The following is a 24208-nucleotide window of genomic DNA, read 5'->3' as shown; positions in this document are numbered from 1 at the left end:
ACGTAACCAGTTTTTATTTGGAATGTGACTGTTCTGGGCTCTGATTGGCCTGGAGTTTTGAAATTATCCAGCAGATGCTGGATGTTGCTTCAGTCTTAGACTGGAAGAAGAGGGAGACAGATCTCTTTCCTAAGACTCTGTGAACAACTATATGTCCTGATGTTCCCATGTACTGTTTAAACAGTATATAGATGTTTTGCTAGTTTTCTAATTGATCCATTTATCAGTTATTTGTTACTGTTTACTATTTGCACATTTTTGTTCCACTGTTCAATATTTTTATGAGAATAAACACAATTGTTTGTTCATTCTGCCTGTCTGGACTGAAAGAGTCCTGGTGGTTTGTGTGCTGGGTCTGTGAGTGTTTTCTGGGAACTGTGGGACCACTGGGAGTGTGACTCCAGTAACCCAGAAATCACTGAGGATAATTTGAGAGTGGGAGACTCGTCTAGAGGCAGTTGTGACCCAATTGGTGGGAGGAGGGTGCTAGTGTAGAGCACAAGCAGCAGGTGCAGGTGGACTTGGGCTGTGCTGAGGACAGACCCTCTAAGTGTCCATGGGGTAACCCCAGGTGGGTGGTTCGGCATTTTGTGACATGTACAAAGCACAAAACCTCGTTTGAAACAATATATAAAAAAAGATAGTTACATTTGTTATTTGGATTTGGGACGTTTAGTGCAAAAAGTCCAAAGTCCGACTTAGACGTCATATCAAAAATGCCCCTCCTCATATCTTTCTAAGTATGTACTTTGAAAATGAGCACCAAAATCAACCCAGTTTTCAAACATAAGATACATACACAATTTGATTTTGAATACTGGGTATGTGGCTAAAACAGTCATTTTACAAGCTCTACTCACATTTTAGGCGTGCATGAACTGTCACGTAAATGTATATATTACTTACACATTGACATCCTGATTTTAGAAAGCCAAAATCTGAACATCCAAAATATGAATATGTGTAGATGGCAAGGGAGTATTTCTAGGGCAGGGTGAAACATACATTCATTTCCTTCACTGAGAATCCCAGCTTCTCTCTTTTTACATATTACATTGGTAAGCAGTCTCGGTCATAAAACACATAGAAACAGGCTTATGAACCTCAACATGTATACGCTGGAAGAGAGGCAGGTGAGAGGGGATATGATAGAGATGTTTAAATACCTCAATGGTGTTAATGTATAGGAGGTGAGCCTCTTTCAAATGAAGGAAAACTCAGGAATGAGGGAGCATACGATGAAATTAGGAGGAATCCAAGAAAATATTCTTTCACGGAAAGGGTGGTGGATGCATGGAATGGCCTCCTGGTGGAGGTCGTGGAGATGTGGACTGTGCCAGAGTTTAAGAAAGCGTGGGACAGGCATGCGGAATCCCTTAGGAAAGAAAGAGTTAGTGGTTACTGAGGATGGGCAAAACTGGATGGGCCACTTGGCCCTCATTTGCCATCATATTTCTATGTTTCTATGTGCATTATTCATGAGACAGATTTGCATGCTCCAACAATATACTGTACCACTAATAACCTCCATATTTATTTATTTGACACATTTATATCCCACATTTTCCCACTTAGTTGCAGGCTCAATACCGTAAAGCTCCGGTCCAATATTACAGGTACATAATAAAGTAGAAAGCATGATAAGAAACATAAGTATAAGCTACAAGGAATGAAGAGGGGGTGGTAATAAAAGTCTAGTTTTGTCCATATTTAGCTGTGTCGCAGGAAGTCGAAAGTTAATCTGGATCAGGGGGATAGGCCTTCTTAAACAGGATGGTTATCAGTATTTTCCTGAAGTTAAGGTGGTTATGGATAGATCTTACAGCTTTGGGCAAAGCGTTCCACAGTTGTGTATTTATGTAAGAAAAGCCGGATGCATAAGTAGATTTGTACCTAAGTCCATTACAGTCTGGATAATGCAGATTTAAATAAGTACGGGATAGATTGGCTATAAGGTCCAGCATGTATCCAGGAACATCACCATAGATAAACCTGTGGACCAGAGTACAAACCTTGAAGGCAACACGTTTCTTGGTGGAAAGCCAATGCAGTTTTTCACGAATGGGTTTGGCACTTTCAAATTTTGGTTTTCCAAATATCAAACTGGTTGCTATATTTTGTGCAGTCTGAAATTTCTTTGTTAGTTGTTCTTTACAACCTGCATAGATTCCATTGCAGTAATCCAAATGGCTTAGTACCAATGATTGTATCAGCTGGCGAAATACGTCTCGTGGAAAGAAATGTTTTATGTGTTTAAGTTTCCACATTGAGTGAAACATTTTCTTTGTTGTTGAATTTACTTGACTTTCAAATGTCAGCATACAGTCAATTATGACACCAAGTAATTTTAGGCTATCTGAAATCGGGAGAGAGAGGTTTGGGATATTTAATGTTGAAGGTTTGTACTTATTGTGTTGAGATGAAAGGATAAGACAATGAGTCTTTTCAGAATTTAGTTTCAATTGGAATGAGTTTGCCCATGCATTCATTGTGTTCAAGCCAATCTTAATTATGTTGATAATTTCTGTCAGATCGTGTCTAAAAGCTGTCCAGTGATGGGAGGGGGTGATACATTGCTTAACGTAGGGTGCCATGGGGTTGGGGAGAGGGGTTGTTATCAGAGGGTTGAGTTGTGATTAGGGGGATTTGGGTGGTTTGTCATAAACTGTTTTGTTTTGGTTGGGAGAGCAGTGCAGCCACCTTTTAATTAAGAAAATTACCTCAAATCAAAACAGCTGGAAATGGCACAGGAAGCTAAACAAAACATTTGTTTTATTTACTTGCACACCCCTAGTCCAAAGATGGGGGGGGGGGGGGGGGCTGGAAGACAGCAAAAATCCCAAGATGACCCAAACTTTTTGTTCTTTGCACGAGGGGCGTATCTGGAATCCGGCGGTAGGGGGGGCCAGAGCCAGAGAGTGGGGGCACATTTTTGCCTCCCTTCCTCCCCCCACGCCGCCGCCGCCGCCTCTCTCCACCCCCCTCCCCGCCATCAACCCTCCCCCGCTGCTTACTTTTGCTGGCGGGGAGCCCCAACCCCCGCCAGCCGAGGTCCAACCCGAAGTCTTCACATTTTGTCTTCCTCCGTGGCCATGCTGCAAGGAAGTAACGCTGCAGTGCTGATTCGTTGAATCCAGTTCGGAGTCTGACGTCGCAGCACGTTGTACGCTGGCCCCCCGCCAGCAAATGTAAGCAGCGGGGGAGGGTTGACGGCGGGGAGGGGGGCCAGGGCGAAATCTGCGGGGGCCCAGGCCCCTGTGGCCTCAAGCAGATACGCCCCTGCTTTGCACATCCCTACCTAACCAAGCAAATGTATGTGTGTATCAACTCTCAGTATAATCCTGTGCAAGTCACAGTTCCATTTACTTTTCATACACAAACTAAGAGGCCCTTGTACTAAGCTGTGGTGGCCATTTTTGCCATGGGCCAGGGCCCCTTTTACTGCAGAGGGTAAAAATGCAAAAAAAAAAAAAAAAAAAAAAGAGAGATGGCCGTGTGGTAAGTTTGAACTTGCTATGTGGCCATTTTGGGGAGAGAATTTACTGCCACTCATTGAGGTGGTGGTATGAGCCCCCATGCTAAGTCCTGCCCAATTATCGCTGGGTAACCCCCTGCAGAAATATTTTTAAAAATATTTCTGCTACTGCTGGAAAAGGTGTCGGCACCAGCATTGGGCCAGTGGTAGTTAAGTACATAAGTATTGCCATACTGGGAAAGACCAAAGGTCCATCAAGCCCAGCATCCTGTTTCAAACAGTGGCCAATCCAGGTCACAAATACCTGGCAGGATCCCAAAAAAGTATTTTTTAAACTCCACTAAGTTAACCGCCTTTACTATATTCTCTGGCAACGAATTCCAGAGTTTAATTACACGTTGAGTGAAGAAACATTTTCTCCGATTTGTTTTACATTTACTACATTGTAGGTTCCTCACATGCCCCCTAGTCCTAATATTTTTGGAAAGTGTAAACAGATGCTTCACATCTACCCGTTGAACTCCACTCATTATTTTGTAGACCTCTATCATATCTCCCCTCAGCCGCCTTTTCTCCAAGTTGAAGAGCCCTAGGCATAGTAAAAGGGTCCTTAAGCTCTTTTTAGCATGCATTAAATACGTTTACTTTACATTTATGTTTATTCAGGCTTGATAAAAATCACTTTTTACACTGCAAATCAGAGCGATGTACAATCCAAACAACTACTAAAAGTAAGAAAGGAAATCCATAAAATATAGAAAAGAAAGAACCACTCAGTCAAGACACTCATTCCAGGTGCAGAGAAAATATTACAGTACTTTAACACAGTAACTAACATTAAAATAGGTATCTTGCTGCCTGCACAGATCCCCCCCTAAAAAAAAAGAACGGGCATTAATGTAAGGCTATGGGAAATGGATGTGTTTTCAAAGCAGTTTTTAAGTTGGTAAAAGATGATTCTGGTCGTAATGAAAAAGGCAAATTATTCCATAGTTAGGGCGCCAAGAAATAAAGACACTCTTCCTTGGAGTATCCCAGTGTACTAATAAAAAATATTAACACGTACTATAACAAACAAACGACATCCTACTTTCAAAATAGCACGAAAGAAAGCAAGTATTCAGGATTCTGTGTTTTTCAAAACGGCAGTTTTAGCTAGCAAGCACCTTTCATTTGCAATATACCTGCTTTTGATCAACTTTTGAAATGACTTTTGGAAAAGAAAATGCTTAAGAATAGAAACGTCAAGAGCAGTAACCGTGAGCATTAAGCGAAACACTAACTAAACACAGCTTTGATAAAACATTCAAGCTACGTTTACACAAGGAAAGGCAGATGCCAAGAAGAAATTAGTGAATTAATGAGTCCACGATCAGAGGATCTTGGCAGGTTAATCTTTTTTTTCCATTCTTTCTTTCTTATTCTTCCATTTCTTGCTTCAGGATTCTGTCTTCTTCCTATGACTTTTCAGTATCTTAATTCAACGATATTTGCACTTGGTCTTACTGCTAAAGCTTAGCTCAAGTTATCTGCAGCAGGGTCCATAGAAATAAAACAGGTCCTGCTGAAGATAACTCGAGCAAAGCTTTAGTAAAAGGCCCCCTAAGAGATGAATAGAAATTTCCTACATTAGCTATACTGCCTGAGAAGAGATAGTTCCGCTGTGCAAAAGCCGCCCGCTCAGTCGGAAATATGAAAAGTTAGAGCTGGTGAAAACAGTATTGCAACAGAGAATGCAAGAACGCACCTGGTTAGCAGAAACCGGGAGACTAGCCTCCTCTGGTTGGTGAAGAATCTGCCTGTGGCAAAAGACAAACCTGCCAGGCAGAGAGAGACGGAGACAGAGGCAATAAATTGCCTACACTGGACTCCTGAATATCGGTCGATTTCAAGAGTAGGAAGAAAATCTGGGCAGGATAATTGAAGGTGGGGTCGAGGAAAGAGCAGGAGAGGTAAATCTAGAAGCCAGAAGGAAGAGGAGGGGACAGCAACAGCCCCTGTGACTTTTTGACATCATTGCTTGCTTAAAACCCGAGAACGCAGAAACACCGAGCCATTCCGTAAAACAGAGAGGGCTTATGCAAACCTGTTAAGCTTGTTCTTGAGAATTCGGAGAAGGCAAAGAGGAACAGGCGGGGACTTCAAAAAAAGTGTACCAGTTTAAATACGGTAGCGAAAGTGCCAAAAAACATATGAGGTAATCCTGGCTCTCTAATTTCTGGCGTATGCCAACTCTGATTTTGTTATCCTGAGCTGTTTGTCCTAAGTGCGCTGGCTTACTCTGTATCTAAATTATGTCTCATTAAAGTGTAACTAATTGCGAATAAGCGATTGAACTCTAAAGGGTGCTTAACCCAGTGTGTCTGAATTATATACAGCTTTGTGACTTGCGCGCAGTATTGAACTTTAGCATGAAATCTACTAAAGTAATGCTATTTAACGCGTGTATGGTTATGTTAAAGCGAGCTGGCTGGCCCTTTGGGAGTGAGTGTATATTTTTTATTTGTTCCCCATACTAACTGTTCCTTTAAAGAAACAGTACACTGTCACTCCCTTCACGTAACAATATAAAGGCACTTTATCCCTTGATGATACTATGGGGCCAGTGCAGAAAGCAATCACAGGCTTGGCCGCGGAGTTACAGAAGGTTGAACACTGGGTTACGCACTGAGCAATGCAGAGAGGACAGGTGTTAACTTGCATGGAAGACATAGCCACAAATGTATGCTGACGAGATCATTTAGATATTCCATGCCATGCAGAGAGTATTTTGCTCACTTCTGACGCAGGTACAATGCAAGACTTTTTCTGCTAAGGTCCAGGGCACTTTTTCCTTGTTGTGAATTAAGGGGTCCCGAGCCCCCCAAGAAGGCTGGAGTGACCTTAAATCTGACTCCATCTCTAAATAGCACTAGTACTGGGGTAATCAAGGAGTTGTGAAGTTAGGTCTAAGGAAAATATACCAGCCTTATGACAAACTGGATTTATGTCACAAGTTATACAATGCAGTGAAAGACAGCCTGATACAGCAAAAGCATTTATACTTACAGCCTCTGATCATAAAGTGAAGTCCACAAATCATCATTTGGAATGAGGAGTTTATTTGCCAAGGTACAAGTCAAATCAGTGATTGACAACAGGCACGTACAATCAATTAATTATAGGAATATAATAATCCAGCTGCAAACAGGTGTTAATTCCTAATCTTTTATAATTTCTTTTACCAATTAGAGGTTTTACAAGGGAAAGCAATTAGGTAATTTGTCAATTCTGCTGGACACATTGGTTTCCCTTGGAGAGAGAGAGTGGCAATCCTTTTCTCTCTCACTTAAACCAGGAAATACCCTGATTTTTATAGGTGCCCTCAGGATATGGATAATATGACAGTAAATATACCTGATTGGATCTATGCTAATGTCATGGTTGTCACTGATTGGCTCATGCTAATGAGTAGCTTCTATCTTGCTACCATGGTTTTGTCTTTAGCTCGCTTGACCACAAATCTTAAGCAAGACCCTGCATCCAGCTACACCTTTCCTTTCTCACATCATGGCTGACCACAATCCTGCTCACAGGAAAGTCTCATTTCTCAACTTGTTTTTTTCTAACTTACATTAGAGAAAATTCCACTCTGCAACAGACACGGCTTCCATTTTGTGCTGAAATCCTCCATTTTGTTTCCATATCTATTGACCTAACTTTTCCTAATTTAGCTTATTTAGGCCTCAATCCGGACTACAAACTAGGCCATACTTTTCCAGTAAGCTCCCAGTTATGTCAGTCATCAGATTTCTGACTCAGCCAAGGTCTGTAATAGCCTGAGCTCTATGACTGGGCCCGCCACCATTCCAGTGGGGGGGGGGGGGGGGGGGGGGGGGGTCTCTGGCTGTACCATAATTATACACCCTCTAAGCTGACTCTAGACTTCGCTCCTTCTGTCTTGCTGCACCCTTGCCCCATCCTTGACCATCTTTAAATCTAGATTGAAAGCCCACCTCTTTAACATTGCTTTTGACTTGTAACCACTCGCCTCCACCTACCCGCCTCTCCTCTTTCCTCTACACATTAATTGATTTGCTTGCTTTATTTTTTGTCTATTAGATTGTAAGCTCTTTGAGCAGGGACTGTCTTTCTTCTTCTATGTTTGTGCAGCGCTGCGTACGCTTTGTAGCGCTATAAAAATGGTAAATAGTAGTAGTAGCTGAGCGGCAGTCTTCTAACTGTATTGCTACCAGTAGGGGGTGGTGCTTCAGTATTGTATTTTCAATCACTAGGGACAGGCAGGTTCCCTGGCAGCCTACTGAATTTGCCTGTCCCTCACTATTGAAGATGTGAAAGTGAAACAGCCACCACACACTGGCAGGACTGTAGGTGGAGGACTCCTGCTCAGCTTAGAGAGGAAAAGTGGTCCAGGGTGGCCTAGAAGGTTTTGAGGAGAGAATTTCTTGACAATCTTCCAGGTTTAACTGCCGGTTTTGCAGTTGGAAGGAAGCCCCTACAAGTTTTAAAGGCAGAGGGAAAGTAACAAACATGTTGAGAGAAAAAAAAACGAAAGTGAAAACACATCTGTGCCTACATATGAGCTGCAGCAAAAATGTTATGTGTAAGTAATTTTTGTGAGGCTCATATTTAGGAGCAGAAGAACAGCGCTTCTTGTACACGTGTCCAAACAAGACAACGAAAGTATCAGCACACAAGAAGCTGCACTTATGGCAAACCCTTCATGGATTTGGCATACTCTCCCCACATTTGCTGCAGGTTTTCTGCATGTAAAATTAGCATGCAAATTAGCTTCATGCATGCAGTGGTATTAGAAGCCACACGCCCAGACGTCCTGCGAGCCTTTCTGCATCGGGGGCCCAGATGCACTAAGATCCCTGTTAAGAATCCATTCGTATTTTCAAACTGGAAAAAAATTACTGATTTAGAAATATAGATGAATTTCCAAAGACAATCGCATGCAAATGAGCTGCTCATTGCTTTTGCGACCCAGCTCATTTGCATGCGATATGGGGAAGCCAGTTGGCCAGCTGAGCATGTGCAGAGCAGCCCGTCGCTAAGCAGGGCTGCTCTGCGCATGCTACAGATGGCTGTCATAGACAAACTGCGTGTATGAAAGCCAGTTTTCAAAAACAAGCTGGGAGCCTGCACTTGCCTGCCGGGGGTGGAGATGCCGCTGATGCCGGGAGCCTGGAGTTAGCAATCTGCCGCTCTCTTCAGCGCAAAAGGTGAGAGGAGGGAGACAGCTGCAATACCTCCAACCCTCAAGAACAGCAGTCCCCCCACCCCCGGGTTCTCACTCATGGGCTCCGGGGTTCTCTTCTCTCCTCTGCTGACTGCGGCACAAGAACTTTTGCGGCTCTCCCTCATCTCTGCCTGTCCCCAGACAGCTGAAGCAGGATCATTTCCTTCCATCAAAGGGACCCACCATCTCCCTGCAGCCTTTCAGATTGGATTTTTGTCACACTTTTTTGTGTTCTGGTTAAAAGCAGTCCCTCTGCCCTGATATTTTGTTGTGTGTAGCTCACTCAAATTTAACGGGAGGTCTGGAGCTGTGCCACGGTAAAGCTAGGGACTGCTTCTGTGAATTGGGTCGCAAACGGCTGTGCATCACCTTGCATGCACATTATAATATTAATTAGCTCACTTGCATTCCGTTGTCGTTAGCTGCTACCGTGACAGGAAAATTGCTCGGAGAACCCTTTTGTGCACGTCTCGTGTTACTTCTTGCTCACTAAACTGGCTAGAACTGGTATAAAAACCATGTTGCTGGCTCATTAGGTTTTGTGCATCTGGGCCACAGAGTCATGGCAGCTCTTGTGGTCGTGCTTCAGCAGCTCCTGGGAGCCAACCTGCCGGAGGTGATGGTAGCCTGGCAAAAGGCAGTGGCCATTTTCTCCCTTTTCTAGTCAGCTGCCTCTTCCTGAGGGCGTGAAAATTTGTTGCTGGGAGAGTAGAGTTAGGCAGTATACTGGAAACAGCAACGCAGGCCACCTCTTCCAATAGAAATGTGCTGCTGTTAAGGCTGGCTTTTAGAATTATTTTTATTATAATACTGTTTATACCCATTTCACACCTCCTCAGCAAAGCAGTTTACAATAATGCATAACATTAAATACCACTCAAGACGAATAAGTACCTGCATATAATATATATATAAACCACTTTGGTTGTACCACAGAAAGGCGGTATATCAAATCCACGACCCTTCAACCTTTTAAGCACAAAATAACTCTTAAGGCAAAGTGTACTGAAGTAGATAACACAACTCTTAGGTAGTTTGACTTATGTCAGTTCTGTCCTGTCTCTTTCACTACTGCCTTCAGTGCTCATAGCTGCTCAATTTACAAAAAGCAGAGTCAAATGTTTTTAGGCCTTTTTGAAAACATAAGATATGTTGGCAGAGAGGTAGGGGGTAAGGAATTCTGTAGAGATAGAGTTAAGAAAATGAAGACCGAGTGGCTCATATAGGAAGGCTCACGGTAGAGCCGCTTGCAGGTGTCTGAGCATTTGGCCTCTACTGCAAACATCAAACATATAAATGGCAAGTGACCGACTCACCTGCAAATGCACAGTAGAGACTTCCCTCTCTGTCCCGCCTTCGCATCAAGACGTGATGACGTCAGAGGGCGGAACAGAGAGAGAAATGGAGTCAGACTGTTGGACGCTGCCCCTGGAGCCTGGAAACGAACATCGCGCGCACCAACCTCCCCCCATCCCCACCGTCGCACCCGCCCCCTCCGTATCGGGCCCCCTGCACTGACCTGACAGCGCCTCTCACCTCCGTGTGGAAGCGCTGCAAGCAGCAGAGCGATCTGCTGCTGCCTGCAGCGCTTTCACACGGGGGCCCAGCAAGGAGGGGGAGGGAGCGGCGGCGAGGAGGGTAGCTGGAAATCTCGCCCGTTTTAACGGGCTTAACGGCTAGTTATACTATGAAATGTCCAAGGGAGTAGGGTAAAGGGATGGCTTTCAGAAAGAACCAGGGAATCAAAAGTCTGATGCACACAATATTTATTGTTATAGAAACACTTTGAAGATCCAAATACAGTTTGATGACTCAACACGCAGCTGTGGTTTTGGCGCAGACCGCCTGCCTCAAGAGTCTGTGGAAGTGTAAAATGTAGTGAACAACGTGCGAGAAATAGTCAAACACATAGATAAAAATCTTCAAAACATTGTGGAGCAGAACAGCATTCTTTTGCGATTCTCACAGGCAGCACCCAAAACTTTTGAATATTTCTATGTGTTTGACTATCACATATTGTTCACCACATTTTACACTTTCACAGACTCTGTAAATGGCTGCTAGATGTATTCTATAAGACCCTTAGGCGTATTCAATAAACCATGCCTAGATTTAGGTGCGGTTTATAAAATACGCCTATGTGGAAATGTTTGCAGCGACAGTTTTTCAGGCGACATATATAGAATCAGGTCTCATGTATCTGTTCTGCCTCATTTTCCTCTTCTATGTCTTACTCATCTGCATGTTCCATATAATTTACACCTGCTGCACCGGTTCCTTGTTTCATCCTTTGCATTAACAAGGTCTTTTCGATTTCCTGCTACACCTAGTTTATCTCATCTGGATTTTTTCCCTCAAACTTCCTTTGTCTTCTAAATCTACCTCTCCTGCTTTTTCCTTAGTTTCCTTGACCCTGCCCTCAATGATCATACCCAGATTTTCTTCTTCTCTTGAAGTCTGTTGTAGATGTTCCAGCTGACATTCAGGAGTCCAGTGTAGGCAATCTGTGTAAGGCAGTTCATTGAAATTCTCATCTCAAGGTGTGTCATTTGTTCCTATTACAAAGACTGAATGTGTGATGCAGGCAGTCCAGCTGCCAAAACATGTTGGGCTGTGACAAAAACACCTATGTGATAGGAAAATATATGGTCTGTTTGGCAATTAAAATTCAATGCAAAGAAGTGCAGAGTAATGTACTTAAAGGCCTTTTTTACTAAGGCGTGCTAGTGTTTTTAGTGCACGCTAAAAATAAGCATCTGCTAAGCACTAGAGATGCCCATATATTCCTATGGGTGTCTCTAGCATTCAGCGTGTGCTAATCATTAGTACACATTAAAAACGCTAGCATGCCTTTGTAAACGACCCCCTTAGGGAGTAGGTGAGGGGCTGATATGCATGGATAGGGAGAGGGACCTTTGGGTGATAGTATCTGAGGATCTGAAGGTGATGAAACAGTGTGACAAGCAGGGGCTTATTCAGACTTCGGCAGGAGGGGGGTCCAGAGCCCAAGGTGAGGGGGGCACATTTTAGCCCCCCCCCCCGGTGCCACCGACCCCCCCTGCCATTGCCGGACCCCCCCACCACCAACTTTGACCCCCCCCTGCCAACGACCCGCCCAATCCCCCCTCCCGCTGTCAACCCACCGTCACCTACCTTTGCAGGACGTCAGACTCACAGAAACAGAACGAAGCCTTGCGCGGGATTGGAAAGAAGAGGACCTCGGCTCGACTGGCGGGGGTTGGGGATCACCCGCCAGCAAAGGTACGCGACGGTGGGTTGGCAGCGGGAGGGGGTCGGGTGGGTCGGCGGCAGGGGGGGTCCAGGGGCAAATCTACGGGGGCCCAGGGCCCCGTGGCCCCATACTGGCTACACCACTGGTGACAAGGCGGTAGCCATAGCCAGAAGAATGCTAGGCTGTATAGAGATAGGCGTAACCAGCAGAAGATAGGAGGTGTAGATGCCTGTGTATAAGTTGTTGGTGAGGCCCCCCCGGACCTCCCTGATTTAACTTCACCCCGAAGGGTCATGCTGGCTAATTTCCAACTTTCCCTCTGTGTGCAGTATTTATCAGTTTAGTTGCTGAGGAATCAAAAGTTGGTATGTTCATTAAGGGGGTCTTTTTACTAAGGTAGTTAGCCTTGTTACCTCATGCTAAAAATCAGCTGGCGCTAAATGATGAGATGCCCATTATCCCCGGGATTCTATATATATATATTGCGCCTTAATTTCGGCACAGAAATCGAAATGTTTTCTATAACAATGTGCACAACTTAATTGGTTAACTATCGAATCAACACTGTTAATTGGATAACAAGCAATTATCAGCACTAACTGGCATTAATTAAGATTTACATGCAGAACTTGCTAAGTGTATTCTGTAACAGTTTTGTGCCTAAATTTTAAGCACATAGTTGAAAAGAGGGCATAGGTGTTTCTAAAACCTACGCGCATTGTTGTAGAATATACCTGCCTTGCCCCTAGTTTAGGTGTCGGGATTTATGCCAAGTAAAACATGGCATAAAGTTTCACAAATTCATTTGGTTACGTGGAGAGGCGCTTGGCATTATTCTATATACTGCACAGAAATTTAAGCCTAGTCTAGAAAATGTAGGCATATTTTACAGAATATGCCTAGGTGTATTTTTTTTTCCGTACAGAATTCTCAGGTACCATATATAGAATCTAGCCCTAGGCTGTCGTGGCGTTTAGCGTCAGCTGAATTTTAGCACAAGCTAAAAACGCTAGCGCACCTTAATTAAAGACCCCCTTATATCATAAACTTGAATTGGCCTCAGCTAGTCTTACAGGCTCAGTAATTAAGACAAATGTTTTATGTTCTCCAGTTGCTTCATATTTAGCTTCAATTGCTGTTGAGACAAATTAGATGATAATTATTACTAAGGGTAATTTTGTTTTTGTAGATATCTTTGTACATTTCCCTGGCACACTCTCTTTGTTATGCAATATCATATTTTGCCATGTTCTTTATTGTTCTGTATTGTTAACACTATATTAAAACCAATAAAATATCATGGAAAAAAAAGACCCCCTTAATGAGCATACCAACTTTTGATTCCTCAGCAACTAAACTGATAAATACTGCACACAGGGGAAAAGTTGGAAATTAGCCAGCATGACCCTTCGGGGTGAAGTTAAATCAGGGAAGTCCTGGTGGTGGTGGGGTTGGGCCCAGGGACAGAAGTTAGCCATCTAGTCCTGATTTTTCAATACTAGCCAGCTAATTTAGCCAAAGCTAAATATGGCAATTCTTTGTGATTAGATAGGTTTGGGATAATTTTCAGGCACATTTATGTAAGATGATGATTACATTACTAATGATCACGCTAAGTAACTAATTAAATCTAAAGTAATAAATATTAGAGAATGGTTGCTAAAGTTTGATTTAGAGTACCATCATTTTCTCTTAGTTACTGAAAAAGAGATTTTCTGTCGTTCAAATAAATGTCTCCATTTCAAGGAAACGGTTCAATGCCAGACAAAAATATTTATGTTTATTGAAGGTTTGGCTTTCAGCATTCGGTCTGCTCAGGCTATTTAATTTCTCTGTCTGATTCACAGTTTTAATTCTGTTTAATCTTTTCTATTCCACAGGGTCATGTGTACAGGCTACCGCAACACCTTGAGATGATGATGATATCTATTGATCGCAGGCTACCTAACCAGTTGCCTGAACCATTGAAATGTTAGGGTGCAATATAATCTGTAGAAAAAGTACACGATAAGGGATCTGTAAAGGTTATTGCTAAGACGTCATCTGGAATATGGTGCCCAGTTCTGAAGGCTAACCCCCTAATCCTATATGTTGCCAAAAATTGCATGCACAAATTGGGGCATGTGCCCAATTTGCCCACGAAGAGTGGCCTAGTGGTTAGAGCAACAGTCTTGCAATCCAGAGGTGGCTGGTTCAAATCCCACTGCTGCTCCTTGTGCTCTTGGGCAAGTCACTTAACCCTCCACAGTGCATTTTTTCTAGTGTAAAAGATGCTGGTACTCAAAAGCCAGGCCACCCTTCAGGGGTGGGGTGAAACCAGTCACAGAATCTATGACAAGGCAGAATTGGTGTGTAGGGCCTGAGCTTTTTCATTAAAACTTGGAGACCATGGGTCAATTTTAGCAGACCATAAAAAGGTGCCTGTACTCAGTAACCCCAGGTACCCCCTCAAAAAAAGCCCTGACCTTCCATTGCCTTAGGTACAAACTTAGATTGTGAGCCCTCCTGGGACAGAGAAATATCCAATGCACTTGAATGTAACTCACCTTGAGCTACTACTCAAAATCTAAATAAATAATAAAATAATAATTGAATAATGAGCCAAATAATGCCAATAATTGGCTTTTTAACAAGCAATTGTTGGCACTAATTGAAATAAATTAATATGTACATACGTAAATTTAGGCACCTGATCCAAATCTAAATTCTGTGTATATCCCGGAAAAGTGGGGTGCAGAAATGGGAGCGTCATGGGTGTTTTAGGGCAGAGTGTAGGCATGTACAAGTACAGAATGAGGGAGCTCTGTGTGTAAGTTTAGGCAGGGGCATTTGCTTCACATTTTTGTTGCTGGAAATGGATGGCCTAAATTTACGCATGACCCCTGTGCTTAAGTGCTATTCTATAAACCATGCCTAATATTAGGCACAGCTTATAGAATAGCACTTCAGCATTTTTTTTTTTCTGCGCTGAGTTTTTTAGGCACAATTTATAGAATTCATTCCTATCCCCCAGATTCTATGTAATGCGACTTGATTGTGCATGTAATTCAGGTTATATTCTGTATTGATCATACATCTTATTTATCTTAAGCCAATCAGTGCGAATAATTGCCAATTAACAAACAATTATTGACACTAATTGGCTTTAATTAGAATTTACGCACACAACTTGCTAAGCATATTAAGCATATTCTATAAAGTGATGCATGCAGCCAAAAAGGGGGCATGGCTATCGGCATGGAATGGGCGGATTTGGGCATTTCTAAAAATGATACGCACTGTTATAAAATAGACCTGCTCAGCACCTAACTTATTCGCCGGAATTTACACCAAGTTTTACTTGGCATGAATTCCTATGACTAGATTTAGTCATGCGGATGGGCCCTTTAGGCGCAATTTAGAGAATATGCTTAGGCGTATTTTTCCGGTGCCATATATAGAATCTAACCCTATATGTCCAGAAAAACCTAAAGTGAAGGTGGTCAATAGAAGGGCTGCTAACCACTCAAGTTCCACCCACAGACCACCCCGGCACTAACCAGACAGAGCTGATATTCAGCAGCCCTGCCCGGTTAGGTGCCACTGAGTACCAGCGGATGGCCATCTCAGGGGGTTTAACAGGGAAGAACCTCCCTTGCCTGGATATCATTCCCATTCATTTTCTGTCAGTGCTAGATGTGTTAAAAAAGAATGTATGTGTATATACAGTAATATGTATATATTTATACATATATATGTGTGAGAAGGCCTTACTATAAAGAGGTTACAAAGAATTGCATATTAAACTTCTATATTTCTGGAATTTTCTTTTCTTGGTTGAAGTAAAACCTAAAACAGAGAAGTGGATGCTTGCTTTGAGACTCAAGTACAGACCACTACAGGTAGCTATACACAAATCCTGAAGTGCATTCCTTTGAACCAGGTCAATGAAACCCACAGGAAATGTCTTAATTCACTTAACACCGTCCAGCAGTCACAGATTTAACTTCTATAGACCTGTTTGATCTCTGGGGGTTTCTGAGGCAGCTGGAGAAAACAAGATTCCAGCTGGGACCTTAAAGGGAGCCCAGGAGGAAGGTGTAGTTGGGTTGCAAAAACCTTTAGGACTCTTATTAGCCCTTGAGCCCCAGGGGTTCCAACCAAATAGAAATGTATTTGCCTGTTTTGTATCAAGGAGGATCCTCTGAACTCAGAGGTGAGCCCCTTCCCTAGCCTGAAGCTAGAGGAGTCACAAAGAAGGGGATTCTATATATGGTGCCTAAAAAATCTACTGGAAAATATTTCTTCCTAAGCAAATTCTATAAGTAGCACCTAGATTTAGGTGCAGTACATAAAATAGGCTTAGTTGATATTCCAATGCCTAAAACTATCCGCATTCATTTATGCCATTGAAAACATAAAGTAAATCCTGGAGTGTAGATTTAGGCGCACTGGACCATATTCTATAACTATGCATGTAAATTTCAGTACGCCCACAAAATGCCTATTTCCCCACTCAAAACATGCCCCTTTTTGCCTGCGCACGTTAGAAGTTAGGTACAGTACGTTACAAAATTCGCTTAGCGAGTTCTGTGCATAATTATTGCTTGTTAAGTGCTATTATCATAGCTGATTATCTTGGTAAGCCAATTAAGTTACACACGCTGTCATAGAATCTGCTTGGATTTTGGCGCGGAACGCTAGGCGCTCTATATAGAATCTGGGGGAAAGAGACTTGCACAGAAGCTCCCCCTAGTAATAAGTAAAGGGTACAAATCTCACCCAGAATTAGGAGTAGGAAGGAACTGCATTCAGCCCAGGAAGGGACTGCTGTTTAAAGTAGGGCTCAGTAAAAGCTGTTTCAGCATATATTGCAGAGCGACAACATGGCTGAGGAGCTGTCACCCCAAATAAATCTTTGCTTAATATTAAAAGTCTCAAGGAACTCCTTAGGAAAAACTGACAGCTCCAGCATATCGCACTGGGCCCCATTTGAAAAGTGTACATACTCTGCATAGCATTTTATTCTTTTTCTGCTTTTTAATTCTTAGCTTTTTTTGGGCACCAGATATTGCAGCTGAGTAAGTGGTTTAACACATTACTACAGTCCTTTACAAATGCTACCTCTATACTGATGCTAATCTTAATGTTTTACGTTAATATCTGTTTAATGATCCAACTGATTTATTTTCTTGTAAATATGTTTCTGTGCTACCATGCACAGTGAAGTTACTATTACAAGAATTAATTTATCTTGGGGGAAGAGCTCTAGAGCACTCGCTAATGTTTATAATTTAAAAAAAATATATATATATATTGGATAATTCTCCACCAGTTGCCGATTAAAGCAACAAGATCCACAATTGCAATGAATTAAATATTATCTCTGTTGAAATGCAGTATCCTGCGTTTCCAGATTTAAAGGCATGTACCCAGGACACGAAAGACCATCTATTTAGCTTCAGAAAAGATTTATTTAATATACAAATCATGTAAATAATATTGCAAGAGGTAGTTCTTTTAAGGATCTGGGAACAGATAATTTATGCCAAAAACAACAAAGTAACAGGTTTAAATAACTTACAGAAAAAATCTTTGTTACAGAATTGTTGAAGCTGAGGGAGAGAGAGAGTGAAGAAGGAATTCTCTCTGCTGAAGGAGTACTTTTCTTTTAAAGTTGGTTGCAGGAGCCTGGAGAGAAGTCTTGTCTGGATGTGTGTGTTAGAGTTCAGCAGAGGAAACAGGTCCCAAGAGCAGCAGATTCCCAAGAAGATAGAGAGCTGGGCTTTTCCAGGCTTTTTATACAGTCTGTTTGCAGGGAAATATGAGTGCATGTCCTGTGTGCATTTGCTTCCTGGTTTGCACTCGACCCTGGGTAGTTGCAAAGCATTGTGGTATCTTGGTCTCATGTCTTATGACATCACAAGACTTCTTGTCTGGATTTTGCTGACAAATGGTCTTTTGAAGCACAAGGCTTCCTGTCTCAATCTCTGTAGCAGATACACATTATACTTTCCTTTTGTCAATAGGTGTGTGGATTCCCACCTTCACAGGTTTTCTGTCTCCTTGTATCTACTGGTTACCTTTGATCCTTTGTTCTGTTGACTAGCCAGGCTTTTGATCAGAGGAAGAAAGTTAAACCTTTGAAGCAGCCTCTTACTTGTTTGTCCTTTTGTCAAGTAGTAGAGGTGTTAATGGTTTTAGGTGAATGCCTAGCCAAGCTTTTGCTTATCAAAGGTTTCCCAAGGAAAAGGGAGGGGGAATAAGGACTTGAAATGAAAGCCAGTTTCTCTGTTGCAGTTTCAATACGTCTTTTAAAGTTGTATTCTTATATTGGTATATCTGATTCAGCATAATCAATAATTATGCTACATATATTTCAATAATCCTGACAATTAAACTGATACCATGACATTAGTAAAGGCCAAATTCTATAAATGGGGCCTTAAAATAATTGGCGCTGAAAAAAAACTTGTGGTTAGCGTGATTCTATATGCTACGCCCAAAGTTAGGCATAGTTTATATAATACGCTCACACAGCATTCTTGTGACTAAAATTTAGGTGTACCCATTTAGGCCATCGAAAACCAGACCTAAATACCTGCACCATAGGTGCAGATCAGGTGTATTCTGTACCACTGTACATAGGTTTTTTAGAACATCTGCAACCCGCCCATTCCAGGCCCTCTTTTTGACTACACACACTGTGTTGTGGAATACACCTAGAAAGTTGTGTGCACACATTCTAATTAAAACCAATTAGTGCAGATAATTGATTAAGTACCAATTATCTTTCAGCAGGCACAAGTCTTGGAACCCTGATTCTAGCTACTAGAGAGCTCAGTCCCATAAAACCAAACCCCGGAAACCTGAAGGTCTACCGGGGCCTGACTTCTTATGCTGGCACCCAGACATGGCCTGGAACTGAATATGTATCTATCTTTGAAAATATGGATGATAACAGAGGATGTCACTAGACCCAATTATGGAAGGCTGATGTGTAGAGGGAAGAACATGGTCACCACACCAGCACCACCAGCACCATCATCCACATGCTCTTAATGAGTGGGGCATGACCTTTCTCCTGGCTGATATTTAGTTTAAAAAGGAGTATGGTTCCACCAAAAAAAAAAAAAAAAGTATCAGATGCAATTTGTACTATGTCAGGATTGTGAAGGTTTCCCTGACATGTCATGAATACAGTAACAGACACTGAAGGTAAGTTTCTACCTGCTCATTATTCCTGTTGATTGTGCCTCGGATTTCTCACTGCATTACAAACCCTTTCATCCGTTTCTCAAGAAGTGTCTCATGTTGCACCAACCTGCATACTCTGTTCCACATGACAGCATAAGAGAGAGGGGATGCACAAATAACTGTTGATTCACAAAAGGACAGGCGTCATCATTTTACACCAGGAATAATGGGATCTCTTTGCCAACGTTTCACCCACTTCTGTTCTGAAGTGCATTGGCAATATGTGAATCTGTAGGCAAGAAGTTACATTCTTCTGCCTTTTGGTGCTTATTGTTTAGCAATTTAAGGGTTAGATTTACTAAAGTGCAATACTTTGTTAGCACATTAATGAAGTTTATGTACTAGTAAATAGGTCCCTTTGTATAAAATGGGATCTACAGTAAATAATGCCAGTTAATGCATGTTAATACACAGTGACATGATAGTGCCTTTTAGTAAACTTACTTAGAGGTTCTTGTAGATGTATAAAGTGTGGTTTTTCGGAGGGGAGAGAGATTTGTTAAAAGCCTGTCTCCACTGCTTTCTGACTTCCTCACCCCATCCTCCATTCTATTCCCCTGCCCTGCTCCCATCATTCTCTTAATTTCACCTCCACCCTTTTGTCCTCTTACCCCAAGAACAGCAGTGCAATTGCTGGTGGGAGGATGAGGAGGGTGAAGGCCCATCTTTGGATAGGTTTTTGTGTAGCTCAGGAACCATCTGAGGCAGATGAGGGGTAGGGGGTTACTGAGAACACTATTGATGGCGGTATATTTACCAGGCCCAGAGTAAGGAACAGTTAGTGTAGATAAGTACCTCCAGTGCCGAATTGTGATAGGTCCTGGAGCAGATTTCCTACTGTTGCTGCTGCCCTGCCTTGATCTGGGCCTACTACAGCAGAAAATCTGGGGGGGTCAATATTCAAAGAGATTTAAATGGTCAGTAGAGGCTTCTGGCAGTTGAAATTATGCAGGGCTCTCTGGGGGTATTCAGTAGCACTTAACCAGATATTCTTGCTAACTGCCCATGCCAAAACCGACTAATCTGCTGGTGATCCAGGGGCAGAGTCAGTACTTATGTGGTTAAGTCCTGATATTCAGCACTTAAATGCCCAAGTTCACTGGATATATGGGACTGCACAAATCACAGTCCCAGTGGCGTAGCCACAGGTGGGCTTGGGTGGGCCAGAGCCCACCCATTTATGGGTCAGGCCCACCCAACAGTAGCACATGTTTAGTGGTAACTGGTGGGAATCCCAAGCTCCGCCAGCTGAAGATTTTCCCCTGATGGTAACAAAAAAGCTACTCTCCACGACACCAGCACCTGCGCATGCTCAGTTTTCAGTGCAATACTGCTGCCAAGGTGAAAAGAAGCGTTTTCCCACCAGCTGAGATTTTATTTTTTGCAGGGGGGGGGGGGGGGAGAACACTTGGTGCCCACCCAAGTTTTGCCTAGGCCCACCCAAAATCTGTTGTCTGGCTACGCCCCTGCACAGTCCTGTCATGGCCTGGCATTGAATATCTGGGAATAATGCTGGTGGTGGCCGAAGAAAAATGCTCTGTCAAATATTATTTGGTATGGCTCTGTTCATCTGGCAAATCTCTCTTATCTGTACCCTTCTCCTGCAGTGCGAACTCCAGACTCTGTTCCTTTTCTCTTGCTGCACCATACACCTGGAATAGACTTCCTGGATCAGTATGTCAAGCTCCAGCTCTGATCATCTTCAAATCTAGACTGCAAGCCACTGTTTTTGAGGCTACTTTTAACTCCCAACTCCAATTCACTTAGGGTTCCTTTTACAAAAGCGTGCTGAAAATGGCTTGCGGTAGTGTAAGCGCGGGTTTTGGGTGTGTGCCGATCCATTTTTTAGTGCGCCTGTAAAAAAGGCCTTTTTTGCCGAAAATGGATGTGTGGGAAAATCAAAATTGCTGCGTGTCCATTTTGGGTCTGAGATCTTACCGGCAGCCATTGACCTAGCGGTAAAGACTCACGTGGTAACTGGGTGGTAATGACCTATGTGCGCCGAATGCCGCTTGGCACATGTCCATTACATGCACCCGAAAATAAAAAATATTTTTCAGACGCACGTATCGGACGCGCACCAAAAATGACATTACCGCAAGAGCCACACAGTAGTCGGGCGGTAACTCCACTTTGGTGTGCGTTGGGCATGTGTAGGCGCTTACACAGCTTAGTAAAAGGGCCCCTTATTCAGTAACAATGTCTGTTTTATCATTCCCACCTTAAGTAATTCCCTTATCCCTTATGTGTCCTGTTTGCCTATCTTGATTAGATTGCTAGCTCTGTCGAGCAGGGACTGTCTCGTACATATTCAATGTACAGTGCTGAGTACATCTAGTAGCGCTATAGAAATGATAAGTAGTAGTAGTAGGTTATATGCAAGGTTTAATGGAACTTTACATTCAAAATGCTGTATTGGGCTCCAGGGATTATCTGCTTCTTCAGTTTCCGAGTTGTAAGAAATTGGTCAATAAATCAGTTTTTTCTGCTAGGTTTATCAGGGAACTAAATGGTGGAACTCCCTTCCTAAGGATATTAGATTCATAAATAATTATTTGTCATTTCGTAATAGATGGCCCATAGGTTTCCTTTTTTTGTGTGATCTTTAACGGTCTTGTATTCTTGAATATTGTAATTATTATGTTGACTGTAAGCCACATTGAACAGGAAAACATGTCTTTTGGATAATGTGGGATATAAGTGTTAATAAATGAAATGAAATGTATGCTGCTTAGTTTTGGTTCATCCTAGAGCATAGAAGCTTTTGGTGCAGGAGGGCACCAGACTTTTAACTGTTATCATGCTGCCAGTGGCACTGCCGATGGCTAATGAATATGTCTGTGAGAGAAATATATACTGCATTTCTGTGTACTTCATACGTGTTGGTATCCAATATCAGGTAAGAATTTGCATTGTGTGTGCTTTCTCCAGGCTTGGCTATACATTAAGCTTCGCATCCAGCAGCCTGTCTGAAGTGAAAAAATATCAGGTAATACCATATAACTGACAAACAAACAGCAGCAGCAGCGATGCAAGGAAGGACAAACGCAGCAAGAGTTTATCCAAATGTCAACTTTAATAGAAACAGGACCCAACCTGGTCCAGGGCCGCTGAGAGAAGGAGCGTTGGGGGGGGGGGGGGGGGGTGGCAAAATTCCCCGGGCCAAGGCCTCCAAGGAGGGCTCGGCGGCGGGGTCTCTCTCTTTCTCCTGCTTCTGACGGGACCCGGGTGATCGCGTCCTGACAGGAGCAGGAGAAAGGAAATTCTGGTGCTAGGCCTCCCTTGGAGGCTGGGGAGGACCCAGAGGAGCAGACACAGCAGGCTGGTGGGGGGCCCTGCCAGCAGAAGAGATCTTCCTTCAGCGCTGCTCTTCTTCATAGTCTGCCGCATCGCTTTCCCTTCAGGCCGCTCATGGTCGGTTTTGAAACTGAGCATATGCGACCTGAGAGTACAAGCAGCTGCAGGGGCAGGCCACGCGGCAGAGTGAAGAAGAACAATGCTGGAGAAAGAGTCTTCTGCTGGCGGGGCCTTGGGATCTCCGCCAGCCAAGGTATTCACAGTTGTGGCAGTGACAATCCTCCCCCAGTGGTCACTAACCCCCTCCTACCATAAAAAACAAGTTAAAAATACTTTTTTGCCAGCCTCTATGCCAGCCTCAAATGCCATACTCCGGTGCATCGCAGCAGTATACAGGTCCCTGGAGCAGTTGTAGTGGGTGCAGTGTACTTCAGGCAGGCGGTCCTGGGGGGGGGGGGGGGCGGGGTTGAGGGGCTCAGCACCCAAGGTAAGGGAGCTATGCACCTGGGAACAATTTCTGAAGTCCACTGCAGTGCCCCATAGGGTGCCCGATTGGTGTCCTGGCATGTGAAGGGAACCAGTGCACTACAAATGCTAGCTCCTCCCACGACCAAAGGGCTTGGATTTGGAAGTTTTTGAGATAGATATCTTTGGTTTCCATTATCGCCGAAAACCATATTATCGAAACGAAAGATGGACGTCCATCTTGTTTCGATAATATGCGTTGCCCCGCCCCTTCGCGGCAGCATCCTTAGAGTTAGGCGCCCTTAGAGATGGTTGTCCCTGTTCGAAAATGCCCCTCCATGTAAAGTGTATTGGTATTCAAGTCCCCACATATACAATATACGGTCCATTAATTTGAATTTTCATATATTTCTATGGGCATCTCTAGCGTTCAGCGCGTGCTAATCATTAGCATGCATTAAAACCACTAGTTCCTTTGTAAAAGGACTCCTTAGTGCCTTATTCTATAAAGAATATGCTCCTAAATTTATGAGCATAATTTGTGCATTATGGGCCAGATTCCATATATATATATATGATATGATAGAGGTCTATAAAATAATGAGTGGAGTTGAACGGGTAGATGTGAAGTGTCTGTTTACGCTTTGCAAAAATACTAGGACTAGGGGGCATGCAATGAATCTACAATGTAGTAAATTTAAAACGAATCGGAGAAAATGTTTCTTCACTCAACGTGTAATTAAACTCTGGAATTCGTTGCCAGAGAATGCGGTAAAGGCGGTTAGCTTAGCGGAGTTTAAAAAAGGTTTGGACGGCTTCCTAAAGGAAAAGTCCATAGACCATTATTAAATGGACTTGGGGAAAATCCACTATTTCTGGGATAAGCAGTATAAAATGTTTTGTACTTTTTTGGGATCTTGCCAGGTATTTGTGATCTGGATTGGCCACTGTTTGAAACAGGATGCTGGGCTTGATGGACCTTTGGTCTTTCCCAGTATGGCAATACTTATGTACTTATGGGGCCTAAAAAATACCCATTTAGAACTAAGTGTATTCTATAAGATTTAAGCACAGTATGTAGAATATGCTTAGTTGATATCATAGCGCCTAAATTAGTGCCAATAAATGCTTGTTAAAATGCCAAATATAGCTTCTAATTCACTTGTTACTTAAATTGCACACACAATTTTTGGTGACTACAGAAATGGGGGGGGGGGGGGGGTAAATGTCTTCCTAAAATCACAGGAAGCATTGGTGG

At 43.0% G+C, this 24208-nt stretch overlaps 1 protein-coding gene across 1 annotated transcript in view; it reads right to left on the bottom strand.

Moving 5' to 3' along the window:
* LOC115473248 (putative ferric-chelate reductase 1) overlaps positions 1-5649 on the bottom strand; it is a 76278-nt gene extending 70629 nt beyond the window's left edge. The window contains exon 1 of the mRNA XM_030208041.1: positions 5223-5649. The gene's annotated coding sequence lies outside the window, so the exon portion shown is untranslated. The remainder of the gene's footprint in view (positions 1-5222) is intronic.
* Positions 5650-24208: the final 18559 nt, after the last annotated feature.

Source organism: Microcaecilia unicolor, chromosome 6 (assembly GCF_901765095.1).
Source record: "Microcaecilia unicolor chromosome 6, aMicUni1.1, whole genome shotgun sequence".
In the NCBI taxonomy this organism is placed as follows: Eukaryota; Metazoa; Chordata; class Amphibia; order Gymnophiona; family Siphonopidae; genus Microcaecilia; species Microcaecilia unicolor.
The sequence above is the reverse complement of the archived record's forward strand: the minus strand, read 5'-3'. Positions and strand labels throughout refer to the sequence as shown.